Genomic DNA, 11,310 nt, shown 5'->3' with positions numbered 1-11,310 from the left:
TGAGTTGGGGTTTCCTAACAGGGTCATAAGCTGGATCATGAGATGTATAACTTCACTTACTCAATTATGATTAATGGTTACCCTTCTGCTCCTTTTCAACCAAAAAAAGGGTTAAGACAAGGTGATCTTATGTCTCCCTTTCTCTTTGCTTTGTGTATGGAGTATTTGTCAAGGTGTTTGCAGGATATAACTAAGAATCCAGACTTCAATTTTCAACCTAGGTGTGAGAAGCTTGGGATTACTTATTTAATGTTTGCAGATGACATGCTGCTATTTGCTAGGAGTTAATCTGGGGTCTATTAAGCTTCTCTTTTAGGCTTTTCAGAAATTATCTGAAACTTCTAGTTTATCTGCAAATCTAGACAAAAGTGATTAGGGGGGTATCTTGGAGCTTCAGCAGGTTCTTGGAATGGCTAATGGTTCCTTGCCCTTTAGATACCTTGGTGAGATGAAATAAAGGAAGAGATTCACACTAATATTAATGATTGAAAATGAAGAAATCCAAACTTGATTGATCAAATGTTGAGTTACAAGTCCAAATCCAAGAACTTCTCTCTAACTCCTCTCTAACTTCTCTCTCTAAAACTAAGCTAATGATTATTATCAAAAAGTTAGATTCAAAAAGGAAATACAAGTTTATTTAAATGCAAAGAAGGAACTCAGACTTCCCGCGCCCTCTCCAAGCAAACCCGCAGCCGCGGGGAAGTGGGTACGGAATCCATAACAAACTCTGCGGGCTGTTTGGGCAACTCCAGCGCCCGCGGACCCTTTAACCCGCGCCCGCGGCACAAGCGCGACATATCCCCTGCTCCCAAAGGATGATCAGGGGGCCGCGGTGTAGGAGTTTATAGGTACTACGCAGCGGAAATAAACATGAATCATATTCATACAGTACCTAATCAAAGGATCTAATGCATAACACATAAAGAACAAATAATTGTACCTTTAAAGCGTGATTCCACGTGCGATCGAGCAAGAACAAAGGGAGATAAAGAACCCCAAGCGTGATTCCTCTACTTGGTCCACGGGCACAAGTTAAACCTCCACTAATGCTAGTTAGTCGTGACTGAACGCTTCAATCAACCTTCAACGGAGAAGAGAGACACGAGCTAACCATGAACCACCACGACGAACACCACGAGCCACCATGAGGGGCGCCGCACGTACGGACGTGAAAGGGAGAGGGGAGGGCCGTGAGTGAGGAGAATGTTTTAGGGTTTTGGGATTGGTTGCCTTGATGTCAAAATTCACAGTGTGTGAATTATGACTGCTTGCTACAAACCCTAGGCATGGATCTTATTTATAGATCACATCTCTAAATAAGAGCCCATGTCAAAAGCCCAAAACCCTTATCCTAAACACACTACTCTAGCCCAACACTCTACATGGTATGTCATAATCTCATGAGGCCCATTAATGGGCCTCTTACTTGTTTAACCCAATACCCTTGTTGTGTGACCTCATAGGATCCATTCTATAAGGCTTTGGGCTATTTAACTAACCCAAAGATCAATTATCATATCTAGCACCAGATATTGACGACCCTATAGAATGAACTTATTATCTCCATAATAGTGATCCTTGATATATCTAGTAATTGCACTTATCGAAGACATAACTCCTTCAATCTCCCACTTGTCTGAGACAAGTGCGCAATATTCAAATTCCTTAAGTCAATGTGTGTCGATTTGATAATATGATTGCATCTTATGTCGTGATCATATTAATCTACAAATCTTTCTTGAAATCTGAGTTAGAATTACAAAACAAATGGTTACAATGTAATCCATTTGAGCACGGCCATGCATTTTCTGAATTCTCCCTCTTCAAGGGCCAAGACACATTCCTAATTAATTAGGTAGACTCGATCCAATCTTGTGGCAACCAAAGCTCCCACTCAACTCATGAAGTAACCGGGAAACATCCTTTATAATCTCCAGTTACGGCCAGACGTTTGAATGTACCACAGTTAAAACAATCATTGAATGAGATCAATGTTCCACTCATGTCAAAGGAATCCACTAATATATCCGGAAGCTCTATACTTGAACTTCAAAGTAGGTCTATAGCTCGATCATGCATCATTCATGCATATCCATGTGATTGATCGAGCATCACTACGCTCCTATAGCCCATGAAACTGCGCTATCCAATCAATCTTAACATGCTAGTCCATTATTGGAAATCATTTATGTCCAGTTTAATTATTCCGAACTAGGAACTTAAATAATGTATGAATTTAGTTCACCTGTGGGGTTTCATTCAAAAGGTCATCAACCTAGTGAGCCCATCAATTCATAATTATTTTGGACATTTTATTTAATCTTGAAACCACGATTAAATAAGATTGAAACTTTGTTTCAATTGATAAACATAATTCTGCAAGCTAATGTATTTACTTTTGTAATATGCTTTCTCAAAACATACACAACTAAAATTACATAACTTGCTTCAATCCAAAAACCTTAGTATGACTCTCATACCTTGGTCATGGAAGGGGTTTAGTAAGTAGAGTTCATGAGACATTCTCATAAACATGAACTTTGCAATTTCTAAATCTTATAATCATTTTCATCTCCATACACTAAGAATTTTCCTTCGCCCTTTCGCAAAGAACTTAGGAATTTCTAATTTGTATTCCAACGTTACATTGGATTTCGATTGAAATCTATCATCACTTGTTCTTTAAAACACGTGAATCAAATAGACGAGTATAGTCCATGACATGCATGATGCATCCTTTGCAAATTGCATAAGGATCATCACTCAAAATCTTAATTTCATCAACATTTCTTAAAGTATTAAATCATTAAGCAATGTGCCATGTTATATAGGATTGAAACTCCTTTCAATATAATGTTGAATCCTATAAGAATCTTATCAGTATAAGCTTCTTAACCAAAACTCAAACATCCTTCGAGACCTATCTATATAGATCTTGAATCCCAAATTTACTCATCTTCTTCTTCAAGATTTTCATATAAAATACATTACCCACCACTTGACTCTTCAAGCAATGAATAATTGCTCTTTATACTAGACCAAGAAGACTTAATAGCTCCCACTAAACATCTTATACATAAAAGACCTTTTCTTTATTTTACGAGAACATCAAACGATTTGATTAACTCACAAAATTAAGAACATTAACTCCCTGATGCTAACTTCAATCCATTATGGATCTTTTATGCATCCCTAGGATTATTGGATCTCTAAACTTTTGATTGTATCATATACAAATCTTATTTCATGAACAATTTCAAGAAAGTGTTTTGAAATCCATCTACCAAATTTCATAAGGTAGAAATCACTAAATTATCTTTAATAGATCTTTGCAACATGACTAATGTAAAGGTTTCATCATAGTCATAGTCATACTAAGAATTTGTTGAATCCTTAACAAGTCTTTGCTTTAGTTAGAAAACATTTTTCTTTCTTATCTGCTTTGCTTACAATGGGTTTCACCCAGTTTAGGCAAATTATTCAAGTTTCATACACTTGCTTACAGACTTAGAATCTATTGCAGATTTCCTGGTTTTAACCACTTGGAGTTATAACTTGTCAAATCATCCTTATTACTTGCATAATCATCATGTTCCAAAATGAATATTTTAGAACTCTTAGTCAATATGAAATCATATTTCTTTGGCTAAGTTTTACATATGCTAGTCATCATTGTGGGTTTTTATGCAACAGTTGAAATTCATACAACTTTGTTTAGTTTTCAATGAGAAACGACAATAGAGGATTTGCACTTGGAATGTACTACCTTCGACACATGGTTATTAATCCCATTACACTTAATGAGACCACGCGTTGTCATTTGTAACATGAGGTGAATCATGCTCATATTGTTGCTTTTATTCGATAACTTCTCAAATTTCTTCGAGATTTTCGAAATTACTTTTCTTGAACTCTTTCAAGGTTCTCGAACTTTTCGAGATTCTTATACTCCCACTTGCCTTTTGAGGAGGCATATTTAGCATAGGGTGAACTAATCATGGTTTGAACCACGTTTGTTTGTTGCTTTTCTCAAACTCTTTCGAGTTTTATACTACTCCCACTTGACCTTTTGGAACAATTTCCATAAGGGCACCTACTTGAGCAACAAACATTTTGTGCTAAGTATGGTTGTGCAGTAGTACCCTGTGCTCTATATAGGAATCGAACATGCATCAAACGGTTTAATACATGTTTTATTCCTTGCTTTGTAGAAAAACTTCATAAGAACTTTTCTTATCCATATCACATTTGAAGCCTTTGCTACATTCTGATTTGACCTATGTAATTTTTGTTTAGTTTTGTAGCTTATCTTAAAAGTATATACCTTGAACAATGGTTGGAAGATAGGTAATTTACATCCATTATCAAAATATATCTCATATAGATTGATAGCTCCCTTCAGAAACACTTCACAAGGTTTTCTTTCGGATTTTGTTGTAAAACGATTTCACAACTCTTGGATGTTTATCAATGTGTTGGCTTAAATTCTCATTATTACGATCATATCGCAATATTTCGAATGTGTTGCCAAGTACATGTCTTGACTTAAATTTTCACTATTTCAATCATATTGTAGTGTAATCATTATCTTGTCAAGTTGATACTGAACTTCATACTGAACATTTTGAACTTTTCAAAATCTTCATTTCCATGCTTCAACTAAGCATAAATAGTGATCATATCACAAATGAAGTTTCATTGTTTGTCTCTAGCCTTTGAACCTTTGGTTTTCTTACATCGATATGTATTCGACCTTTAGTTCGCAACATCATTTCTCTAAATGGTGACTTTGTCAAAGTTTCAAATTAGAATGATAATTACATATATCAATGGATTCATAATTCAATGATATTGAAAGTCCATCCCTTTGGATCTTCCGCATGTAATTTTCATTTTCATTCGAATTAATTGACATATTAGAGACAACTAATATACATAGAAATGGTTTAACTATTTCTATCATATAGAACTTTAAACCTATTTAGCAATTCAAAACACATTATGACTCAAAGAAGCATAGAATAACATTTATTCCACGTTTTTGAATCTTCGATGCTTAGTCATTACTAACATTGAATGGTGTTTTGATAATGGCAAGAATGAATATCATTTATTTAATTCTAGCCAATTATTAGTGGTGAAATACTGGTTCTACTTGTAAAGTTGCAACTTTTGCTTCCAAACTTGTAGATTCTACTTGTGAAGTTGCAACATTTGCTTCTAAACTTGTAGATTTATTCCTCCTTTAGCTAATTTCTTCCTTTAGTTCGACCAAATTGTGCAATGAGTGATCTAAACAAGACATCATATGTCCAAGAAGTAGCAATATGCTAAATCAATTTCTATAATATAATTCTTAAATTGGAACATTTCCATTCTTTTACCTTCCAACTGTATGAGGTAGTATCTAATCAATTGGAATAGATCCATTTAATTAGAAACATTTGTTGTTCATAACAACTTTTAGCATGTAAGTAGTTCTAGGTTTGAGAAGTAGCAACTTGTTTGCAATTCTTGGCCTATAACTTCTTAATGCAATCCTCATATATTCCTAAACCTTTCCATTTGAGCCACTTAGAACATTTCTCTTAAGTTCAAAATGATACCTTGCTCAACTACTTTAAGCATTTTTCATGATTTTACTAAGTCTATTCTATCATTATTTATATTTGAGTTTAATCAAGTATTAAACTCTATATAAAATAGATGAAGAATACTATCATTTGATCAACTTTTGATCATAGAGATTTCCAATCACTTTCTCATATTCAATCATATTGAAGATAAGAGATTTTATTGGATTTCTATACTTGTCTTTTGGAGGATTTGTACCTCCCATCTCATTATATCCCTTGAAACATTTTTCAAAATGAAGATGTGTTGGTATTTTACTCAAACATTTTGAATAAAACCAACCTTAGACATGTGACATGAATTTCTAAAACTTGCCTTTTAGAACAATCTTAGCAAAATTGGAATATAGGTTTATGGATTATCTTTTAAACTTTTTGAGAACGTTTCTCAACTTTATTTTTCAATCGAGGAGATTATATATAATAATAAAATTAAAACGACATGTTACTAATAAGTAAACGCAAAATTCAATTATGTTTATTAAATTTAAAGTACCATAAGCGAATTAAATTTGTAACTTTAAAGCATTTATTCAATGTTAATTGACCCCAATTGAATTAAATGATTCCAAGATCCTTTATTCGTGCAATAATTGACCGGACTTTGGCCCTGCCATCAACCATTACATTTTCAAGGTGAGTAAACTCTTTACTGATTACAACTCTTTGTAATTCTTGGTTGAATAATTAACCATCACATGTTTAATTATTACCCTTAGCTTCAAGGTTCTAAACTTTATCTTTAGGTAACCTTGTTGAGTATAACCAATTAAAAGTGTAGAATTTGTCCTACCCCCACTCCCCAATCAAAAATATGATGCCCAGCTTTGGCATGACCCATCATAAATGTCAAAGGTTTCATCGGGTTTTTAATTGGAAAAGCTGCCTCAATATTACTGGGATCTAGATTCATTATGTTGTGATTAAATAGTGAACTCTAGCGCATCATCACAAAACATCAATAAAATCTAACATGCATAAAATACTGAATGCATAAATAAGACATAGCATGGCCCCTAATCCTAAGAAAACTAATAAAGTAAATGCTCCCACTTGAATCATCATGGATCGCATCCATCTTGCTCCTTTGGGCCTTCGCTTCATGGGCTTCTTGGATTAACTGCAACCTGTAATTCTACTCTATTCTATCTACTACTTAAATAAAGTAAATAAAATTACAAAATACTTTATCGGTTCGTAGACCGTACTAAGATTACAAAAATACATCACGATGCGCAGATCGTATTTAGCAATCTACTGGGCCATACTAGTCATTATATAGCAATAAACAATATCATATATTATAAAATTGCCACATAATAAATCACTCATCATGCTTTCCTAAACTACAACATCGAATGTTCACAATTAAGGAAACATGGCATCTAAATATCTCATATTTTAATTAATGCAATTAGATAATATCATATATTATTCATGATCATCAATAAAATATCATATATTCTAAATTAGTCATGAGATAGAATCAAATCTTATTTTAATCTTAAAAGATAAATCATATTTATCCTCAAAGATTATCCTAACAAAGTTAGAAAATTCTATCCTAATTACAAGTCAATCACAAAATTTTAAATCAATTATATCCAAAAATAATTATGGGATAATCACATTATTTAAATCAATTATTATCCTTTTGGAATATGCTCAGAATATCCTGACAAATCTTATCCAAAATTAACTACTTTAATTATGGATAATTATCAAAATAACAACTTTAAATATGGATAATATCAAATATAACAACTTTTGAATATTTGATTTTATCCTAAAATAAAAGATCATATTTTCAAAATATTTTAACTTATCCAAAATAAAACTGATTTTATCCCAAAATAATTCATAATTATCTTGAAATAAATTTTCAAAAACTGATTTTTTTTTTTTGAAAACCGTGAGCCACCAACGCCGGCCACCGTGGTTGGCTAGCCGAAGCTAGCCACGGTGGCTGGCTGCCATGACAGCAGCGTGGCAGCTGCTTCTTCCGGTGCTGCAGGCCACCGTGCGTGGCCAGCCAAAGCTAGCCACGGTGGCTGGCTGCGGTTAGCAGCCACTGCCGCGCAAAAGAGGCAGCAGCAGCAGCCCTAGCGTGGCTGTGACAGCAGCCGTGCAACTCTTGCACGTTGCTGTCCAGCCACCTTTCGGACCACTTGCCCTCCCTTCCTCCCTCTGGACTGTCCACCTGGTCGGCAGCCGCCGTGGCTGCGCCACTCAGCCGCGGTTGCCGGCCACAATTTTTTTTTTTTGTGTTTTAATTTAATTAAAATAACACTTATCTTAATTAAATTAAATCAGTCCATAAAATTAAAATTAAATCACATTCAACTTTAAAATTAGGGTTCATCATAAAATTAATCCCAATTTAATTCTAACATTTAAAATTAAATCTATGATCATACATAAAACATTTTTATGCATAAATCAACCCAATTAAAATTATGAAACATAAAACATATCGAATTAGATCAAATCAAGCACAAAAATCATAATTTAGGGCTAGGATTTTCGAAAAAAATTGAAATTAGGGTTCTAGGGCTCGAAATTTTCGAACATATTAGGGCTTAATTCGGTCCTCTTCATGGCTATTTGAGCATAATTAAATCGCATTTAATCTATTCCAAAATTTTAATCACATTAAAAGTAACAATTGAACCATAATTAAAAATTCTCCCTCCTAATTGAATTTAAATTGTGGATTATCAAAGAATTATTGGCAATATGCGTAAATGCAATAGGCTCTGATACCACTGTAGGAGTTTATAGGTACTACGCAGCGGAAATAAACATGAATCATATTCATACACTACCTAATCCAAGGATCTAATGCATAACACATAAAGAACAAATAATTGTACCTTTAAAGCGTGATTCCACGTGCGATCGAGCAAGAACAAAGGGAGATAAAGAACCCCAAGCGTGATTCCTCTACTTGGTCCACGGGCACAAGTTAAACCTCCACTAATGCTAGTTAGTCGTGACTGAACGCTTCAATCAACCTTCAACGGAGAAGAGAGACACGAGCTAACCATGAACCACCACGACGAACACCACGAGCCACCATGAGGGGCGCCGCACGTACGGACGTGAAAGGGAGAGGGGAGGGCCGTGAGTGAGGAGAATGTTTTAGGGTTTTGGGATTGGTTGCCTTGATGTCAAAATTCACAGTGTGTGAATTATGACTGCTTGCTACAAACCCTAGGCATGGATCTTATTTATAGATCACATCTCTAAATAAGAGCCCATGTCAAAAGCCCAAAACCCTTATCCTAAACACACTACTCTAGCCCAACACTCTACATGGTATGTCATAACCCTCTCTAGCAAAATTCTTCCACCTTGCTTAGTCATTATGGTCCATCTTGATTCCTTTGCAAAGGCAACTCTCCAAGCACCTACACAAGCAAACAAAGAAAGGAAATAAAAGGGAAAAAGAGCCAAATAAAAGGAAAACACGAAGAAAACACGAGAATCATAAAGAAAGAAGGAGAAAAGAGAGACTAAAGGAAAAAGGACCAAAAATAAAAGAAGAAAGCATGAAAAAGGGAATGAAATCATCCTAAAAGACTACCCTATGAGTGCCATAAAAATGACACTCATCAAACATGATATAAATTAAATAGAGTTTTTGCAAAATTGAAACAACTATCTCCGTTTCTTCTTAACTTCATGCCTTTTAAACAAAATATTTCTTTAACACGTCAGCATTGAAACTGTTTCTTAAGACATGACCTTCTTGATTGCGAGGAGGAATGCACCTGGTCCAACCTACTCATGAATGATGAAAGGGCGTTCCCAGTTTGCTGACAGCTTTCCCTGCTGATTTCCTCTTCCTATTGTTGCTGTCCTTCTAAGGACTAAATCTAAGGACAGGAGCTCTCTGTGCTTGACCCTTTTGTTGAAAGCTTTGGAAATCCTGCTCTTCTAGGCTGCCAATTTGAGGGCTGCTTTCAGCCTTACCTCCGGTAGGAAGTCTAGCTCCTCCAGCATGCGTTTTTCATTTTCCTGCTGCTCGTAGTGTTGTATCTTCTGGCTGGGAATTTGCACCTCCACTAGGACAACTACATCAGCCCCATAGGCTAGGGTGAAAGGGCTTTTACCAGTAGACTCTTTCTCAGTGGCTATTTTCCCATAACACCTCTGGGACTAGGTCAGCCCACAGGCCCTTTTGTTTCTCCAGCTTCCTCTGCAGGGTTGTTACGATCAGCTTGTTCGCTGCTTCTTCTTGGCCATTACTCTGCGGGTGGCAGACTGAGGCACTTGCGTACTTGGTGCCCATTTCTTCCAGGTAGTCCTTGATGGTGTCACAGTCGAACTGACATCCATGGTCAAAGACTATGCACTGTGGCACACCGAACCTTGTGATGACGTTCTTCCATATGAATGTCCTTTTTTGTACTGCCTTTATATACTTTGTGGGTTCAGCCTCTATCCATTTGGTGAAATAATCTACTGTATTTCCTGCCCGCTGACCTAGTGTTGAAAGGTCCCAATGTGTCCATTTCCCACTGAGCAAACAAGATCGGGCTAAGGATTGGGGTCAGATTGTTTGCTGGCTGGTTTATGACTGGGGAATATTTTTGACACTTGTCGCACTTTTCACATATGCCAGTGCCTCCCGCGTTAGAGTTGACCAGTATGCACTTCTTTTGAGGACTTCTACCCCCAATGCCTTACCACCAATGTGGTTGGAACATATCCCTGAGTGTGCTTCTTCCATGATTCTCTCTTGCTCCTACTCTAGGATACACCTTAGCAATGGTTTCGAGAATCCCTTCTTGTTAAGCTCCCCATTCACTACCACGTACCAGTTGGCGTCCTTCTTAACTTTCTTAGCTTGCATTTCATCGTCTGGCAACGAGTCGTGAACTTTGTATGCCAGAATGCCTGTGTACCAAGCTCGCTGCTGCCCGATGCAGTTCACTTGCTCCTTTTCAGCGATACTGCTTTCATCCAGGATTTCTACCATCACCGTCCTCGTGAGGCTCTACAGGGTAGAGCTGGCTAACTTTGATAAAGCGTCGGCCTGGGAGTTTCCTGCTCTAGGAACCAAGTCTATCTGAAAGTGAACTAGCTGGACTGCCAGATCCTTTACTTTAGTTACATATTTCAACATGGTGGCTTCCCTAACCTCATACGCTCCCTGTAGTTGGCTGGCGACAAGCTGAGAATCAGTCTGCAGATGGACTTTGCGGGCTCCGGTTGCGATACTCATACATAAGCCTGCCAGCGCTGCCTCGTACACTGCTTCATTGTTTGATGCTTTGAACTTGAACTTAATGGCATACTCAAATACATTTCCCTCTAGGATGTCATTATGACTCCTGCTCCGCGCTTTGTTTGGGCTGAGGATCCATCTACTTCTACCTTCCAAATCCCAATGTCATCTTCTTTTTCTTCATAGGAAGCTTCCACGATGAAGTCTGCTAAGGCTTGTGCCTTGATGGCTGCCCTAGGTTTGACCTCAAACTCGTACTTAGAAAGCTCGATGGCCCATTTTAAGAGTCTGCCTGATGCATCCATCTGCTGTAACGCTTTTTCCAGCGGGTGATTTGTGAGGATTTGTATTACGAGCGCATCGAAATATGGTTTCAGCTTCCTTACCGTTGTTATCACTGCGAAGGCATGTTTCTCTACCAATGGTTACCTTTTCTCTACC

Source organism: Chenopodium album, chromosome 27 (assembly GCF_948465745.1).
Source record: "Chenopodium album chromosome 27, dcCheAlbu1.1, whole genome shotgun sequence".
NCBI classification, from domain to species: domain Eukaryota; kingdom Viridiplantae; phylum Streptophyta; class Magnoliopsida; order Caryophyllales; family Amaranthaceae; genus Chenopodium; species Chenopodium album.
The sequence above is the reverse complement of the archived record's forward strand: the minus strand, read 5'-3'. Positions refer to the sequence as shown.